The 20,300-nt window shown below is 41.6% G+C and overlaps 1 long non-coding RNA gene across 1 annotated transcript; it reads right to left on the bottom strand.

Moving 5' to 3' along the window:
- Positions 1-6,934: 6,934 nt before the first annotated feature.
- On the bottom strand, positions 6,935-18,280 carry LOC116443557. Its single transcript, XR_004239970.1, has 2 exons — positions 15,829-18,280; positions 6,935-7,464 (listed from the first exon to the last, which is right to left on the bottom strand). It is a non-coding gene; the product is annotated as an uncharacterized LOC116443557 (long non-coding RNA).
- Between the last annotated feature and the right edge of the window lie 2,020 nt (positions 18,281-20,300).

The raw sequence follows: 20,300 nt of genomic DNA, 5'->3' as shown, positions 1-20,300 counted from the left end.
GTAGATTGGGGTTGATATCCCATTCTTTCAGCCCACAGCTCTCATCACACCTTCTTTGCTTCCTTTGAGAACCTGTGGAGTGTGCATTGGTACCAGTTTGCACAGTGGAACCTCAATCTTAGTTGCTACTATGCCATATTATTACTATCTACAGTGCCTGAAAGATACTGCTGCATATGAACAGATGGAATAAAAGGTGTCAAGTGCTGGGGCTGGTATTATCTTGTATCTATTAAAACACTTGTTCTTAGCATAAGTGCCATACAGTTATAACACCATAACACACTCAGCTAATTTGTTTGACATATTCACAGTATAGTTTCCTGATACACATCATCCAGTGCTGCTGTGGACTACTGCAGTCAGGATGGGCCCATTCTCCTTTCCCTTCTCTCTTCCTCCTTCTTCAGGCAGGAGGCCATGTTCTTTTCCTTGTGCTGGAGCTATGCAGGAGGATTCAGTTCTGCTTACTGGTCTGAGTGGATCCTGCTCTTTTGGAGCAGGAGGTACTTTATTTATGCGGGCTGAGCCTGCTGAAGCAATGCCCTCTATCAGCCCTGTGATCACTAGACATGAGGAAAAGGGAGCACATGGCAGGAGAGTGGGACTATCTCTCCTAGATGCAACCTACACACACATAGTGCTAAGTTTAACAGGAAATTATATCCTTGTTGTGTCCAAGGTCCACAGTTTATAAACATCCACTTCCTATTCTGGAAGATAATAGAGATACGTGTGAATTATTCTATACTGCTCTCTTAACTCCCAAAACATCTGTTTCATGGAGAGATTTTCTTCATTTATGCAAATCTCTTTTCCTTTGTATTGGATAAAAAAAGCCAAATTCCTTTCAAACCTCAGTGAACCACTGGGGGGTCCTATTGATTCACTGAGGAGAGTGAGCATGGCCTGCAGGGGACATGACTGAAAAGGCAGAACACAAAGCAAACCTGCAATAATCAGCCCTGAATCTCTGCCTTGGTGGAGGCCTTCACCTTCTCACTAAAAGCCAAGGTTTATTCAGTTTTTGTCATTTGCTCTGTGAGCCCTCAGAACTTTGTAGCTCCCCTTGAGCTTGACAGATGCTGGTGATTTACCTTCTTCCTATCACATTATGTGATGAAAGGAATGACATACCCCCCTTCTGCACTAACAAATGTCATCTTTTATGTGACACACTTAATCTAAATGGCTGAATGACAAGAATGTGGTGGCAACACCCTAGCTGCATTTATGAGCACCTTTCAGCTTTCACGCAGTGCGTCTCTATGCTGGTGTTTCCAAAGTCTTTGTAACCTCTATTCACTCTGAGTCAGCACTGGGCTGCATATTAGTGATGTCTTTTAAATAACTGATGAGGAGATTTCCTTGGGGAAAACCCCATGTGTAGAAGATTCTGACTCAAAGTTTTTGGACATCATCCAGCATTAATTTTAAAGATAGGCTATAGCTCAAAAAGTTACATGCATTGGTAAGATTGAAAATTAAAAAAGACTTGTTAGAATCAGTTAGCAAGGATTTACTGCATTAACTAAGCTTCACAAACAGCCTGGTGAAAATAGGCTAAACAGCCAGGTTAAAATAATCTAGAAATAATATTTTATATATAAAGGAATAAACAGAGATAAGCAATGGTATTTGAAGATCCATGTGAGGTATTGAAACACAGACAGGAACCCAGAGATCTGATTCTCGGTCTTTGTCCTTGACCCCTAATCTGAGGTATACGCTGCTTCCTGAATTAAAACCTGGAAGAGTAATCCCAGGGGGATATATTTCACTTTTGCCCTGGGCTGCACATATGACATTCAGAACAGGCACTTGCTTTTGGGCTGAGATCCCTTGTGCTTAAGTTTTACTGAGTGCAGTGCCAGCTTCTGCATCTGAACTCATCTTTCCCAGCCATGGAGGCAGTGGAGTTCTGGTCACAGGTCTCAGCGCAGTTCCTTAAAGATGATCTCACACAGCCATCTGAGAGCGCCCTGTGGTATCCGCCACAGTTCCCATTGCCCCTGCGGAGTACATGGGTCATCAGTGTCAAATCCATCTCCTTCAGATGACTTAGTAACTGCAGGCACCCCTGGTGGCACTAGACACCTATCTTGAGGCACCACCACTTATCAAATGGGGTTTACAGGGCAATGCAGAAGAGAATTTTAGGATAAGGTAGCTCATATTTTGGAATTTGATGGTGATACCCCTTACAGTGACCAGCCCATTTGTCAGTGTTCCAGAGATATCCAGACATCCAGAGATGTCTCAATGCACCTTTCACAGACTTTCCAGTCAGGGCTCTGTCTATTCCTTTCTCAATGGTACAATGATTCTCTGGGGTAAATTTTTGATTTAATTTTTATGCTTTAGGAAAAAAGTTGGTATTGCAGTCACTCCTCTTTGGGAAAAATTCTTCTTCCAAAAATAAATCCTTCCTGCTCAAGTTAGAGCCTGAGGCTTAGGGTATTAGCAGTCTGGAACCATAACAATACAAACACATGAGAAGCCCAAATAGGCTTGGACAGCATTTGTGCACTATGCCACCACTGCTTTCTTATTACCAGTTCAATTACCATTCTGGAATTTCTTCCACAGGAATTTTTCCCTGAACATGAACTGCAGAAGCAGGAATACTTTGTGCTATCTACTGGCACCTTAACAAGCATGATAAACTTTTTTTCTTTCAAGTGCTAAATTTAAAAAAAAAAAATTCAATGACTTGAAATATCTCAGCAGTAAATTGATCATTTAAACAGTTGAAAATGCTTTTTTATACAAACTTCTCAAGCAGGCAGTGGCAGTCCAGCCCTTTCCCTGCCCAAAAGGACGCAGCCAGAGTCCCAGACTGTTGCAATGTTTCTTCCTCATGACTCTTCCTCATGAACCATTCCTATGGACATTTTGGCCAGTTCAGCTGGACAGTGCTCAACACTAAAATGTACCGAAAATGAGCAGGTATCCCAAGAGAGCTTATACTTCTTAATAGTGAATATGAAGAGCAGAATTTCTAATCCCATCCTCTATCATTGTCACCCTGAACAATCCAGTCTCTGCTGTAGTGTTCATACATAAATAACTGAGGAAAATGGGTGAAAATCTTCATTTCCACTTGATAATGAAAATCATTTAACTGGGAGAAGTCTACCTCTGGCTTCTTCATCACTTAAAGATGATAAGCCCAACAGCTGGAGTAAATATGGCATCCTCAGGAACTGAGCAGTTTATACAATGGATTAGAAAATTAACATCCTGTGTTCTTCTCCCTGTTGCCACACAGGTTTGTGGCACATGACACAGGTCAATTTTATCCTGATCTGGGAGTTGTATAAATCTCAGGATGACAGTCTTTGTCCTGAGAGTCAGATGTCTGTAAGATGTCTGTGTGTACTGGCACACATAGTCTTAATTCAGAGAGAGATAGTCTTTTCAGGACAACAATCTTAAAGAAGATTTTAAACAAGAAGATGAAAGACTCATGAACTACAACTAAGATGTAATTCTGTTTCTACAAGAGGTCTCAGAAAAAGATGGAGCTGTGAAAGAAAACATTTGGATGTTGTGATAGGTAGGATGACAGAGATGCAAGCAAAGAGAGTTAAATCTGGATTATGACACCTTCAGGGCTTGGGAGAGTGAGAACATGAAATGCAATTTGGCAGGATGAGGGAGGAGAAGTCAGTGAAAAATTCAAACCAATGTAAAGTACCAAGGGTTGGAGGGATTTTATCGATAACAAGCTTCTCTTGGGCTACAAAATGAGGTTAAAGCATAAAGGGATATTTAGTCTGAAGATATGAATGACTGAATAAGTGAAATAGCTCTACTGTAAGGCAGCATGCTACAACCACCATGCTCAGTCAGGCATACTCATCACAGTTTTGGTGTAAGAACACACATTTGCACACAGGTGTACTTCTGCCCAGCTACTGATCCCACTGAACCTAGCAGTGCTCCCTGGTGCAGGTGCTGGTGGGATTGTAGGAAGAGGCCCTTTGGGAATTTGAAGAGAATGCAAAAATCCATCATACCCCAAAGAAACTCTTCTACCCTCCAGGTAGAAGGTAAGGGTGTGATTTCCTAGCACTTACAGAAAGAAGGGCAAGGGTGGCCAGCTCTTGATTCTTACAAAGGGAGAAAAAGTTTTGTCAAAAAAAAATTCAACTGTCTCTGAAGGTGCCCATTTCTCTGAAGTCTAAATAGTTTCATCCATAGTTACACAAGCTAAAAAATAAGTGTGTATCAGCCATTGTGTTCCCAGATGTTAGAGAACATCCAACTGCCCACAGATAGCCATAAATTGACTTAAACCAGATTTTAACCCTCTGTCTGTGGGATGTCATGCTAGCAAACACTGCAGACTAAATGGGCTCTGACACGATGCAGGGTTCTTGTATACTTATAAAGCTGGTTTCTAATCCACCCTAGACATTAAATTAACCTTTTTACCCTTAGCATTTTGCATGGAAAAACTGATGAACTTATTGGGGAAAGGTCTACTGTTAATAATACTTGTCCTTAATTTTGTCACTATTTAGTAAATGGTGCTACCAGGAGTCAGCAAGCTCACACCAAGTACTATTTTACTTAGCAACTGAGAGCATATCAAAGAGCAAAGTGTGCTTACTGAGATGACTAGGGGAGGATCAAAATGTGGTCTCTCTCCTCCTTAATAACAACATAATACCTAAATTTGTAGTAATCCCTATCTGGGATGCCCTTTGGACATTTGCATATGTAGCACGGATTACATTTGTTGAGCTTCTTAACAGGTTGTCCGTACCGTTTCATAAAAGCTTATAATGCCAAGAGCTGAGCAATACTCTTCCAAAACCTTGTAGTTTTCTTATATTTTCTCTATAGCAAAGATTACTGGATTGTGTCTTTAGATTTTGATGGGTTGAATTCCCTATGTGCTGTTCTGGTATTGATGGAACCTATCACAGCTGCTTTTTAAACTTTCCCTTCTCTTTTTTGTTAAAGCAAAAAAAATCTCCATCTTAGAATCTGCTACCTTGCATGTGCAGTCCATCACTTTAATGCTGTTCATATGTCTCACTTTTCCAGTCCACACAGATTTCTATTTCACAACATTTTGTGCAGTGAAGCTGCTGGAAGAAGGCACTGGAGGATGCACCTCTGAGTCAGTGGGGCCCTTCAAACCCGCTGATTCTGCTACGAGCAGACCTGCACGTCCTCAAGCACATTCTCCAGTGAGTGCTGTGCAGCAGATATGGGCTGCTCATTCAGCCTGGGAAGCTGATAGTGTCAAACCCAGCTGAAGAGTTTTAGATCTACTGACTTCCCTTCTGGGGGATGGAGCTGATTTCTCGAGATCTGTCAGTGAGGCATATTTTGGCTCAACCTTTCCAGACACCTCCTCTTCACTGACATTGCCTTCCTCACTGGAGGTATCACGGAGGTTGTATTGCACTGGCAGTATCCCTTGGCACAGTGTCAGTCTGACTCATCTTCCATTTCATTACAGGCTCTGAAAACAGCTGCAGCTGTCAGAGGTTTGCTGTTACTTCGAAGCGTTACGATAAAACTGTGCTTGCTAAATTATTCTGGTAAATACAGCCTCCACGGTGTCAGAAGAAAGGTACAGAAAATGAAGTCTCTTGCAGTTCAGTATGACCACGATTCCCCAGGCTTATGTGACTTAGAGCAATTGCACAGGAATTCTTAGACACAAAACAAAAGCTAACACCCTGTTGCAGGGTGAAAAGAAAAACAACTTAGACAGAAAATATAAGAGAACCACAAAATACAGTATAACACATAGTGTAACGCAGACAACTTTACAACTTCATCTTTTGCTATTACTTGAATTTATTTTTCTGTGCAATGGGAGCATTTCATGAGTATAGTATTTTTTCCTTTCATTTGTAATTTTTTTCTTAAGATGACAATAACAGGCAATATTTCTTACTTCAGCATTATTCCTGGAAGCCTTAACATCCCAGTTTTATGCACGGTAAGCACACTTTTTCGTATTAATCAAATTTACAGATATGCACATGCAAGCTCTGCAAAATGCTGACTCTGTCCGTGTATTAAAAAGAGCCCCATGCACAATATCAGCATCGAGTGAACACCTAAGTGTGTGAATAACTTGGTTTGCAAGAACAGGTCCACTAACTTCAATACAAGAAATTGCATTCTAGTGATGAGTGCACTGTAGGTCCTGCCATGTAAACTTACCCTTTTAAAGCACGTGCACCTGTATTTAAACTGGGTAGTGGTAGCAGATTTAGCTGTGGCAGGCAGGAATACAGTACAGGCTGCAAAACCCACACAACAGGTTGGATAGATATTTGGAGGGGTTTTGCAGGCTGTACAGAGCTCTGTGTTACCGTGACTATACTGTATTCAGTCCTTGAAATAGTTTCCTTAAAACTGCAGCCATGGCATGATGGACTTAATCTCTGAATATCTGGTGGCTCAGCTCTAATCTGCCGTTTCTGAATTGTCCTGAGAACAGTCACAAATCTGTTTCCACCACCCCAGCCAGGAACTGAAGAAAAGGGATAGGTGCACTGTCAAGACTAGAACATGGGTTATTGCCTACTTAAGAGACAACTTCTACAACTCGAGTTTTCCTAAGTTCATCCTTCAAAATTAACCAGATTTATCATGAACAATTATTTATGTGATTTCAAACTAATATAATTATGGTATATCAAACTCACGTTTCTGTGAAAAGAAATCATCTTTTACAAAATTGTTGAAGGCATTACAGAAAAATAGTAACTCTTTGTTGAAGCATACAGAGATTCCTATTTAATTTTAGAATTTTTATATATTTTTTCACCAAGGATAGTTCTGTCATTCAAGAAAAGCCCTGGGTTCCCTTTCTGACTGATGTTTAATGATAATACAAAGACTGACTCTCACTTTCTTTATAAACAATTTTCCTCAAAACCAAACAAGACACCCACTGCAGTGTGGGAGGAAGCAGCATTTAGTATTTTTTATTTAGGACTATTTTCTGAGACCGAATTCTGAGTCACATGAATACAGCTTTAGGCCAATGACCAGGACCAGCACAATCAATGTGAAACTGGCTGGCAGCAAGAGGTAAGAATGCATGGAAAATCCTCCTAGCAGTGTGAAAGAGGAGGTGGCATAAGAAATAAAAAGCTAATTTGATTTTGACTCTTCCTTACGTTGCAATATTCTACTTCTGCTTAATCATTTAAAGATACCAGCATTTCAGCTGGCCCAGAACGAAGCCGGAGGCTCAGAGCAATGCTGTGTTCTCCCAGTGCATTATGTGCAGGCAGCCAGTTGACATTTATGTTGTTTCAGAGTAATATATCACAAGGAGAACAAGCAGTTGCTGTTCCTGATGATGTCAAGGTGATGGCACGATGGAAGTCTTCATACTATCCCTGGAATTGCAAGGCAGGAGACACCCGCTGTCTGGGCAGCCGCAGGCAAGGGCTCCTTTGCATAGTGGTCACTGTGCTCCTGGAAATCAGAGAGGACATATCTGAAGTCAGATAAAACAGGAGTGGGTCCAAGCTTTTGCAACAGCCAGAGGCTCTCCTGCATGCTGTTTTAAAGGTCTCTTTAATTTGTGTTTATCTCTTTATTCCCCACTGCTGGCTATGGCCAGACCTCTGGAGGAAGGACAGCTGTTTCCCTGCTAGAAACTAGAAGCATATATTGTGCCAAAAACACGGGATTTCTGTTTAATGAGAGGTTTCATGATAACTCCAGCCAAGACACTCTGACAAGACATGAATAATCACTGCAGTTTTGGCACTTATTTGAAGTATAACTAGACACTTCGCTAGCTGTCTAATTCAGAGTAAGTATCAGAGAAACGAGAAGCCTTTTCCATACAACGGGGGTGGTTGGGTCCATGGATTCAGAGAGCAGCTTTCAGTAGGGCCAGCTCAGAGCTGGGGAGGAAGAGACAGGCAGGCAGTGGCTGGCTCTGCCCCCTCACTGCTGTCTGCCCCGCAGAGTGGCTAAGCTAGCATGAGAAAGCAGATTAGTAACAGACTACTTCCCCTCTTCTCTGTAACTCCTGGAAGCAAGGGTGATGCAAGGAGGATCCCTCTGCTCAGAGGTTTGCCTCCGACTCAGACTGCCAGCTCACTCCTGTCCCAGCCCAGCTTATCTATCCCCTGTTCCTCAGAGCTCTGCACAAAAGCTACATCCTCGTCCTGTTACACCAAGAAAAGAGAAAGGGAAAAAAAAAGATGGAAACTCTAACTTTGTAGAGGAGGACAGCACAGCATAGCACTGGTGCAAGAGGACAACAGCAACAAGAGATTTAGAATTCATCAATTCTTAATTCTTACAAGGGTACAATAATGAAAAAAAGAAGCCTAGGCTATTGTTGAAGAGGTGGTAGCATACAACTATTCTAGCAGCACTGGCACTTGTGCACATGTTCAGAAGAAAGCTTCTGTAATGTCAAAGCTTCTGTAAATGTCAAAAGTTGGAAAAGAGACAAAGTAAAAGAACAGAAATGTTGTGATCATCAAACAGGCCAGAGAGAAAACTAGGTAACTCTAGATCTGGCAGCCTGACTTCAGTTCCAGGTAGAATATTAGCAAAACCTGAGAGGAGCATCTATTTTTACTTGGATAAAGCAGACAAATATATTGGCTTAAAGCCAAGGGGGATTTGTGAATGAGACAATGCCAAAGAAATCTGATAGCCTGTTTTAATATGGTATCTGAGTGGGTGGGTTTTTATAAAAAAGACCTGTGCCCTATGGAAAAAGTTTAAATAATGCCTAGATAACAATTCAATAAAGTGACAAGCAAACACTTTACACACATAAAGTGTCCTTACAGAAAGTCCTTATACTTCTTTGAAGGGTATCTTTTTGCCCAAATATTCTTCATAACAATGCAAAATGGATTTTGATCGACAAAATTCAGAAATTAAAAATGGGATAAACATAGTAAAATACAGTAGACTCTCCTGCTTGACATTTCTATCTCTTTCTTTTCCTCTCCTGTCTCTCTCTTCCTTCCATCCTTCTCTTTCACCTGTTCTCTCTTTTTCTCATTTTCTCTTTCTGTTTCTCCCTTTCTTTCTCTCTCCTCTATTTGCCCTCTTTATATGCTTTGCATATAAAGTCATGCTTTCATGCTTCCTTCCATTTCGTTGGAATGCTGACCACAGGCTGCTGAGATGAGCTACATCGAAGGGGCACACTTAGAAGAACTTTAGAGAAACTCAATATTCAGTGTCTCAAGAGATGGAATCAGTGCTTAATTAACTAATGCATTATACCCATGGATTAGTATGTTCACACCAAACATTTTACTGGGATAAACCCACAGCAGTACTGAAGTGACTCAAAACTGCATCAGAACAGACCTCCTCCACTCCACTATGTATGGGATGGGCTCGTTGGAAAGCATTTCTTGGTAAAATCTGGTGATATGTGTATGACCCTACCTGGACAGAGCCTGTAGGACCTGCCTGGACAGAGCTACAGCAAGTTTGGTTTCTTTCTCCTTGTGCATGGGTTTTGAATTCAAAATGAGAAACAGACATGGTTCTTCTTGTGTGGGATCAAAAGAACTTCTTCTTTCTTTCCATAAGCCAATAAAGCAATGGAATGGCATGGTAATGTCTCCTCTTTTTTTCAAATTGGAAGGCAATAAAACCGCTTTGATTTTTCCTTGCAGTTCTAGGGGAGAACGCATTAGAAGCTGCATGCCAGGAAAATCCAATTGAAAAGGAATGTTCTGGTCTCAGCTGCTGCCACAGCTCAGCCATGGCTGGCTGATCTCCCTTCCCCACTCTCCTCGAGCTCAGCGTTATCTGTGTGCTGTGGCACAGCTTCATGCCCCACACAAAGCAGGGCAGCAGCCATCGGCAGGTCCCCATTCTCTCTGCCACACTCTGCTTTGCTCTCTCCTCCTGGCAATGCAAGGCCATTGCACATGCATTTGATCAAGATCCAATAACTTTAATTAAGTCTTCCTGAGCAAGTGAGCTTCTCATATATCTACAGTTTCTCTGACACAACATATTTGCTCTAAGAATTTTTCACAGATGGATTCTGAGGGCTTTATATTTTTCTCTAGGATTTCTGGATGCCTCTAATGGCTGGATGGATGGGACCACGGGCATAATTTCAGAACAGCAATGTTGGTTTTATAGTTCATGTACTCATGTATCCATTAGCTTACACAGCAGATACAGAGAGAAAGGTTATGGAAATTCTTGAAATGTCACCATTGCTTACGAATTCGTATATGGAAATCTAATACATAGAGACTGCCTTATTAGGCATAGTTCTGTGCCTAACTGCTGCCTATCAATGTCTTTGCCCTTTATGATCTAAGGATGGGCAGAAAAAAAGAAATATTGAAGGATAAGGTTCTAAAATCATCTGTGTCTGGCACAGAGAATTTAATCCCTGCTAGCACTGCAAAATTTATGCAGTCCCTTCTGTGAGCACTGTGCAGAGCTGCAGAGAGCTCTGAGAATGAGTCCTCCTAGAACCACGCTCACCCAGGCTGCTTCGAGTGCCAGTTTTACTTCCTTGAGGACAATCCTGAGCAAAATTGGCTTTGATGGCTCTTCATGGGAATGAATATGTTGACTGGAGCAAGTGTTTGCAGGGCAGTTCTCCCTGCCATGTGTTTAATGCAGGACCCAGTGTGAGAAGCTGTCACAGCTGTAACATGTGCAATGGTTTATGAAGGAAAGGTCGTGCTCCCTGCTCTGGTGTGAATGTACAATTGCCTTCTTTGCTTAGCAGTTTCAGAGTGGGACTTGCTACTCAGTCAAAACTAACAGCAACAGTTCAGGCTAGAGGCTGAGGTGAGCACTGAATAATTCTCCATGCATGGGGATTTTGTTGCAGAAATTGCGAGTGAAACCAAAGACACAATAAGCTGGCAAAAAAACCATGAAGTTCTTTCCCTGCTAGAAAATCTTGCAAACACTTAAATGAGAAAGAATTGTGAACCACACAGGTATGCTGCAATTCCCCTCTCTGCCAAGGCTTATTCGATTTCTGAGCATCAGAATCGTTCCTTCAGAGCACATTGTCACTTCCAGAGACCAATGGTGGAAATTAAATCCTCAAAATCAAGTAGGATCAGTTTGTTTTCCAAGCTTGAGCCCAGCGATGCCTTCCCAAATGATCGAGGCTTCATCCCCAGCTGATTCCCAACTGTGCTGAAGCAGTCAGAGCCCTGCCAGACTTAAGGGAGCCTCCTCTTGCATGTATTGCTTGGCTAAGCAGAGCAGGGCCTTAGCATAGTGTGAGGACAGAACCTACATTACCCGAATATTCTTTCCTCCAGCCTATGATTTGAGAAGCTATTCTCAAAGGCGACACTCAGGACCTATGTTCATATGGTTACACCCAGTCCAAATAAAGATCCCTATCCATACGCACATATGTTGTATGAATATTTACACATATGTACCAATGGGTGCTTAGAGGTAAACAGAAGCACCACTAAGTTTAGAACGGTCTTCTCAGAATTTTATTTCAGTTTCCTTCAGTTGGATTTAATTCAATTTTAATTAAATAAGCCACAGTAATCATCTCTTTCATACTTTTCATAAGTTTTGACACTTTTTCTCTTGTACCTACAGGTTTCAATGTTTATCGACAGCTCCTGTCCTGCAATTATTACTTAAGATTACTTATTACTCCCATAATTATTTTTTGCACTAGCAAATACTATAACATAAAATTGTAAAAAAAAACAGGGCTAGAAGAAATCTCAAAAGATTGTTTCACGCAGTCCCTATCCTAAGGCAAAATCACCTACCATCGCATCATTCCTGGGGTTTTTTTCCTAACCCGACCACAAACACCTCCAGGGCTGAAGAATGTGTACTCTCCCTAGAGATGTCCTGCATTGCTTCACTGTCCTCATGCTCCCAAAATTTTTCCTAACAACTGAATTGAATCTTGCTTGCTAATTTACCGGGTACCATAGTGGCGAATGCTGACTTCTAGGTGGTAGAAAAAATGTTTTCAGGGAAACTTACAGGGAAACTGTGGAAGAAAGTAATGGATTCTTTACTCTATCTTAGCATTTGAGAAATTACTTTTATATAATTTTTTTACCTGGAGAAAAGGCCTGAAACATTCATGAAGATTGCTTTTTCTGAAGTTTATGTTATCACTGGTGACATTTAACAATGAGGTTGCAAAAACCTCAGTAAGTCATGTCACACAAGGAAATTAAAAAGAAATTCATGCCATTTTTAAAATTTATTTAAGAACCATCATCTGTTTTATTCCTGTAGGATTTTCAGTAGTTATTGTTATTACAGATGAGACCTTGATACTCCTAATAACACCAAATGTTATTTTGGGCATCCATTCACATAATACTTCTGTAAGAAAGAGCTATGCCACATTACCAGTGGGATGTGATTTGATACGAGCAACTTATCAAGAACTGACATCAGTGTTTCTATTTTCATTGCTGAAAAATTTCTATACAAAGCTATAAAACATTCATGTCTAGCAAGAGGAAACAGATGAGATACGCTTTACACACAGATATGTGGTACAGTTACTGGAAAAGGGAAAAGCTGATATGTTAGCGTTGCTAGCACACTGAGCATGGAGTTGTCCTGGATCAAAGGCATGCTAAAACTTTCTCTAGGTCCATCCAATGTAAGACATTAACCCATACCATGGAAGGCTGGTAGACAGTGAGGCTAGAAGCTTCTGGAAGGACTGCAGAGAAAGAACATTAGCAAGTAATGGCTGATAGAAACATGGGACTAGAAAGGGCCAAAATATAGGAGATGACCAGAGAGGAAGGAAAAGGATGGAGGAAAGGCATTAGGAATTATGTTAACAGTACACTGAGCTGAGCACACACTGGCCTAAGGTTCCTTACAGAAATGCCATGTGTATGAGCTCATGGACACAGCTAGAACACTGCCATAATTGATTTATACCAAAAGGGGAATCTTTCCTTCCCACAGGTAATTGTGTTCCCAGATCTCTGAAATAAAGCTTCAGCAAAATTAAGGAGCATTGTTTGCATCTTATCTGTCCTTCCTGCTGGAAATACAATAAACCCAAGGTCCCTGGACAATGACTTCTAATGGAGCTCTCAGCTCCCTACAAGCAGAAGTTGTCAATTAGCTGACATCTCACATTTTTCCTAAAGAGGATAGCAGAGCAAGTTCTTCTGTCTGTGTGAGTAAACCCATCTTTTAAAGCTAAATCTTAAATGGCATACAAAGAGCATGAAAGGAATATTAACAGCTCTACTATGATCTAATTTATGCCCTTTATTTGCAGCAGCAACTCATTCTGGTGATCAAAAGGTCATTAACCGTTAAAAAATGAAGCCTTAACCAAAAGGATTTAAAGGGGTTTAGTGTTGAATTTTAGAGACCTTGCCAAAGTGTAATCTGAAGTCTTACACTTTTGTTCCCATCTTCTGCATACCAAAGCTTGAATCATAAAGCTAGCACTCAGCATCTTGGCTGTGGATCAAGATCAACTGAAGTCACATGCAGGGTAAAGTGGTGAAGGTGACATTGCTTCTACCTGGCTCAGACAAAAAAGAACTGATCTCTGCAGCAACCTGTGAAGGACTTAAGCTCATAAGTTGGTGACAAAGACTCTGAGTCCAGTTTTTCCACATCTAAATACTCTGTTTAATATCCAGAGTAAGAAAGTGTCAGACAAGTCTGGACATAAATTCATCACTGACCTGGGACAGACAGTGCTAAGTTTTTTGATCATACGATTGACAACTGGCAAGAGCCTGCATTGTTTCTCTGTTACCTAGTGAGTATATTTGCAAGGTATTAGGAGCATGACATATGTTGCTGCAGGACAAGAGAGAAAAAGGCTGAAAACCAAACAGCAATAAATACTCCTTCCCATAAGAGTGCTTCCTGGCAACATTAAGCTGAAGAAACAATCAAAGGCAAACACCAATTTTTAATGACCCTCATTCTCATGGAGTACAAGGGAGCTGGGTCTGAGCACAGACTTCCCAATGTGCTTGTCCCTAAATGGAGCAGACAAGCTACAATGCCTTTTGGAATTTGAAACGTCGATTTTTTGACTCCTAGGCCAGACTGGTCATAACATGATAATTAATTAACTGGGAGTATTCAGATCATGATCAAAGCAGTATATGAAGCCTTTGCGTGCCTCTTTTTGAAATGCTCTGATTAAACTCGTGACTCCTCTGGGACTGGGTAAGAGCTCCAACCCTCCTGCAATGCTGCAGCTACCAAACAGCACCAAAGAAGAAGTGTCCCTGCAAGGCAGGTTATCCTCACCATCAAACAATGCCAGCCTTTCCTGCACCTTTCCCCAGGAATTTGGCATGGCCCACTGCTGGAAACCAGAAACTGAAGTGGCCCAGTAGCACCATCGACTTCTGCAATCCTGTCACGAGGGCTGATTGCAATATGGAAAGGCAGTCACAGCTGCTGACACAGGGAAGGAAAAAAAAAAAAGCCTGTACTCCTACACCCTGGTACTTGCTTGGACCAACCCCACCAGGATGCTCTGGGAGCCTTGACATGCTTTTGGGAACCTCAGTGTCCTTCTTTTGCACTCCTGCAGCTCCTCATGGCAGCTCAGAGGGGGATGATTTTACCTTCACAGGTGGATGCATGAAGCACAGCATGATAACTCCCACGCAGGTGTTTTCACAAAACATGCCCTGGACTAATATTTCCCAGCTTACAAAAGTCTTGATCAACTGGAGCAACACTTCTGGCAAATTGGGATGGGGAGACACCTATCCCTGCAGAGGTGGGTGACTGGAGTCACTTTGGGTCAATGCAGGGCTGAGGGAAACATGAAATAAAACTGAATTTCCTAATGAAATACTAAGCCACTGCAAAGAATCTAACCTATGTTAAAATCAGGACAAAGTTATGAAAACACAAATTTTATTGAGATATTTTATCTGCAAGATGATATGAGTGGGTCTGTTAGGTATGAAAGTGGTTCCTTTGTATGTATTTACTGAGAAAGAACATCCCTTCTATCCTGCATTTGAGTAGAATTATTTCCAACCAATTCAAAGCAGCACTGTCTTCGACTTTTAGGCAAATATCTAATTATATTTAATTTTGGTTCTAACTACTCTACAAACAGTTTTTTCATCTGTCATCAAATATTAGCAAAAGTACAGCTAAAAATAGAGTTGCTTTACTCCTTTTGTACCATAATGCAAAGTCCTCAAAACAATTAAAACAATAACAGTTCTGAGTACTACTAGAAGTTGGAATGAATACCTATAAGCAAGTTGCTGTGTCTCTACTCACACGTCTCATTACCTTGAAATTAAAAATTGATCCTGTCCAACACACATAAATCATACAAAAAATTAAAAATAGACTAATTTTCAAAGGGCAACATGATATGAAAAGTATTTTCATGAGATATCGTTCACCTATCTGATGAACCACTTACACAAACAATTGAACAGCAACAAATGGATATATTAAAGAGGTAGAAAGGGTTCAAATAGCCAATGCTTTTTCTCTGTTTCAATCTATACAGAAGATCTAAATATTTACTATTTTGGTATCCAAGGATCCCACATAAACTTTTTTGTGCATGCATATGTCCTGTATTAATCAACATAAATGATGCAAATACACAAAAACTTCAAACACATCACTTTGAGTGCTTGAGTTAGGCACACATGTATGCCCCAACCGTTTGAAAATCCACATGAAATAAATGTCATGTTTGGTTGTGTCATCACATAAATTACATATTTCTCGAGCTCCTGACCAGCTGGACTGCATTTAGCCAGGGGGTCTCCTCTGTACAAGCCTCTGCTTAGAAGGACTTAAATGAGTTTTCCACCACACAAAATTAAGACTTACCGGTGGAAATCCCTGCAGGACTGAAGCCTAATCTACCTTCCCACGAAGTACTGCTGCATTCCAGGCCTCTGGATATCTTTTAACAGCTGCTGTTGAAAAATTAACTATGACACAGTAGTATGAAGGCACATGTTCATGTCCAGTCCCAGTGCAGGCATTCGTGGCCTTGGCAGACCGTGTCTCTCAGATGAGAGTTCCTCTGCTTCCAAAAGGTTCTGGCCCAAGTCTCAGGCTGATGAGTCATTTCTCTGACCCAAACCCAACATCTGTACCTGGAAACATAAAAAACATAAGAATGGCAGAGCTTTGCCACTGAAAAGTAAGAAATTCACTTTCCTCATGGAAAGATTAGTGCTTCTTCCTTCCAGTCTCATTAAAAAATCATTAATGTAAGAGCTTAAGGTAATTTTAAGCACTTTTAAAGGTGTCATTTTTTCAAGTGAACTGGTTGTTATTTTTTCTTGCAATTAGAATGAATGGAGAGCTTATGGCAGGTGGCAACACCTTTCACACCTTATGCTGGAGGGTCAGGTTTCATGGATATCTGACTTAAAGCCAAGTAGAGGGTGGCAAAAGTCTAAATCTCAGCAAAGGGGAAGATTAATGTGGGTACCCTGGAACACCTGCTGCTGAAGCCATTAGTGCTTGGGACACTCTCCTGCCTACTCTGAAGATGGTGTGAACTGTCCTCTTGCCCTTTGCAGAAGGAGAATCAGGCCCTTGCTGAACAAGATTAATAGGAGCAAGTCTGCCATTGATTGTGTGCTGCTGTCCTCACCATGTCAGAGAGCAGGCCAAGGGCTAAATTACAGCTACCCAGGGGCTCCAAAATACAAGAAGAAATCAAACTGACAGATACACACTGGAAATAAAAGCATTCTGTATCCGAGAGAAATCAATACCGAAAGCAGAAAGACTTATGCTCCCAGTTACTTACAGCCTGCAAGAGTCCAAATCCTGCAGAGCTGTTTCATTAAAACATTTCTTTGCTTAGCCCAGATAAAAAAGTCCTGCCACTTTGACCACTGGCGGTATACTCATGGAAGGCTTATTCCAGAGTAAATGTGGATTTCTCAGAGACCCACAAGGAATAAGAACTCACATGAGGAGAGAGAAATACAGATGTAACAAAAGGAATTTAAAGTTTGGCACACAGTTCAGCTCTGTAGACCAGAGCTATGTAAGAAGTGGCTTTTTTTGCACAGAGGTCAGAGAGGGAATTAAATGCTTCCCATATGCCAAACAATACCCTGAAGATGTAATTCCTTCATCCCTCTCTGCAAGTCAATGACCACTGGTAGTGGATGAGTTTGCCTCATTATGAAGCATGTTGATGCTTGTACAAAAGATGGAGTTCTCCTCACTATTCTGCATCTCTTCAATTGTGCTGCTTTTCCAACAATCTCAGCTCTGCCAGCTGTCGATTCCTTTCTGAAGAGTGTTGGCCTCAACATTGCTGGGTACAGACTGGAAACATGAAATTAAAAAGGTTAAAAACTAGAAGGCAAACCACCTAATTCTATTTATTATTATTATTATTATTATTATTATTATTATTTCTTCTCATTCTTTTTAAGCCATCTCCTGTGTTTTCTGGATCTCAGGATAACTTGAGAGATTAGCCAAATCTGTAAAGAATTGTGTCTTCTAATTGTGATTGAATTTTTCTGCTCTGCCTTTAATGAGGCAGAAAAGTCAACCTTGATCCTCAGACTACTACACCCTGCTAGTATTCTGAATAGATTTGCTGAGTTTTCATTTCCTCTGAAAAAATATCTTGTATGGCTTCACCATCACTCTGCTTGGAGATAGTACTGTAATGATTAGCTACATTCCACTTCGAACTGTTATTAATATTCCCCATATGTAATTAAAGCCTCTAATTCTACACAGAGATATCCTGACAAACAAGCAGCTGCCTGTCTTTTTTATTTCATTGTGGTTCTTGAACTCTTGGCTCAGGTTATGTGTTTCTGGAATGTCAAATAAGGAATCTACTTTTCCGTCCATCAGTTTACACTCTGCGTGCAGTTTGATGGCATCTTGCTAATACAGCCTGGTTGCACTGTAATTCACCTTATAATCCATTGTATCAACACTGACTGTTCAATGCGTGACTTCCTAACAAGGTGGCTGGTGCCTCTTAGGTGCTGGATTGCCTTGGGAGAGTGGTATTTTAAAATGTATGCCCAGCATCAAAGCTGCCTGGTCTGAAGTTCCCAACTGTCATTATTAGCTATAACTTCCTTCAGCAGAAAAAAGCAAAAGAAATTCTCTGCTCAGGCAAAAAGGTGTCCATAAGACAAGAGGAAATGACCTCAAGTTTTCCAGGGAATATTTAGAGTGGATATTGGGAAACATTTATTCACTGGCAGGGCTGCCAAGTGCTGGACCAGGCTGCCCAGGGAACTGGTTGAGTCACCATCTCTGGAGGTATTTAAAAGACGTTTGGATGTGGTACTTAGGGACATGGTTTCTTGGTGGATTTGGCAGTGCTGGGTTAATGGCTGGACTCAATGATTTAGGAGGTCTTTTCCAACAATTCTATGATTCTATGATCCCACATTTCAAATCTCATATGAGCTGTTGAGTTACACAAAAAGCCTGTGCTGTGTTGCAGTGGGGATTTCTGCAACATGTATCAGACAGCAAGGCCCATGGAAAGAAATAGGGACTGATTCTTGATAGATGTTTTTGAGGGATCTTTATCCCATGGCCAGGAAGATGTTCCCAGGCCTCTCTCCTCCCTCCCTGCAGAACAAACTGAAGCAGGACCATCTCAGGGTGGAGATCAAGCAGGAATTGATGGCCAGAGGAGGAGGGGAAGGAGCAGGGATCCATCCCAGGGAGCTGCTGGCGCTGCCGGATCCAGCCTGGGCTCCCTGCGAGGAGATGGCACCACTTAACCTCTCCCAGGACCCCACACCAGGGGGGAGGAACCCCAGCAGTGCTGCCTCCAGGTGTGCTGCATGAGTCAGTGGAACACTGCTCACTTCTCTCTTCGGCACTTTCAATGCGTGGATTGGATTCTGTTAATTATTTCACTTATTTCTTTTGATGCCTCAGAAACAGCAGGAAATTGGATCAGCACATGGCCTTACTTTTGGCTGCAGGACAGGCTCTGGATGCTGGAATTCTCCTCACCTGCCATTGATCCATGTGCATCTGACCGTGCCTCATGCATGCCCTGCTCTAACTGCAGATACCATGGGGATAATGGGATTTTCACAGAGCCCTTTGAAATCTACCAGCAAAGGTGAAGGTGATACAGTAAAAGACAGGACAATATCTTAAGATTGGCACTGTGCTGCTGGTTGATGCACATTTATAAACCAAGGATGAGTTCACAGGTACTGCTCCCAGTTTATGGTCCAAATTATGCCACATGAAATTCACAGCAAGTCAGCAGATAAGACAGCTAAAAGTTCAGCGAAATAAGATCTAAAACGGTGGTAGATTTCATCAGATGTCCTCACACAGGTGGAAGTGAAGAGAAGTGAAGCGCCTCTGAAGTTTCACTTGCAGGAGGCCTGCTGGTAACTCTCAGGGAGCTCTGCTGGACCTAAGAAGCCCAAGAAAACGATGCTTCTCGGCAAACGCCCTCTGCTGTCACTATCAACAAGAGATTTCCCTGCATAGTGCATTCGCTATTCAGTTTGCCAGGTCTTCTGTAAAATATGTGAGACCTTAACCACAATGTTTAATGGAATTACACAGGAAATATTTCAGTCTGAAATGCAGAGTGAAAGGAAAACTGAAGACCATTATCCAAAAATATAGTTCAAATGCAAATTTTGTTTTCAGATCCCAGACTCTGTCCAGTTTCTCAATCAAATCTGTTCATGCAGACAGCAGCAGGCACACGCAATGTCATTGCCCTCAGCTTAGTCACGGGTGTAGGAATCTGCTCCTGCAGTTTAGAGACAATGGGGGCTTTTGCCTTGACCTTCTCCATGAAAGAAAGTTCGGAAACTAGGGAAATTGCCATGAATGAAACATTGCTAGAAAGTAGCCTGAACAGCCAGCTTGAGCTTCAGTGTTACCTTGATACACCAGTGCATGTTTGCAGTCAGTCATCTATTAGGCAATTAACTCTGGTTGTTTAGATCTTACCAAGAATGAAGGGGCGGCTCTCACTAACAAAAAACGAACAAACAAACAAACAAACATGCAGGTCTGTGATGTGATAGAAGATCTCAGCTTGTAAGCAGGGGGAATTGGTAACCCAATGTTCTCTGTGAGACAGCCTCCATCTGCACGTGGGATGGCAGGGCAGTCTGACGCATCTGCCACCAGAATGCACATCTGGAGTCTGACAAGGTGGAGGCAGGTACTTGATGGGTGCTCAATGTGCTGCCAAAGTGACAAAGTTTCACTGGAGTCAAATTCAAGCCAAATTAAATTAAATCAAATTATTTTTCATCTGGAAGCTAAGAATCTCTCCTGCTTTTGGTCTACTGAACAGCACACAC

The sequence above is a fragment of the Corvus moneduloides genome, chromosome 4 (assembly GCF_009650955.1).
Source record: "Corvus moneduloides isolate bCorMon1 chromosome 4, bCorMon1.pri, whole genome shotgun sequence".
Taxonomy (NCBI): Eukaryota; Metazoa; Chordata; class Aves; order Passeriformes; family Corvidae; genus Corvus; species Corvus moneduloides.
Note: the sequence above shows the minus strand (reverse complement) of the source record. Positions and strands in the feature narration are given on the sequence as shown.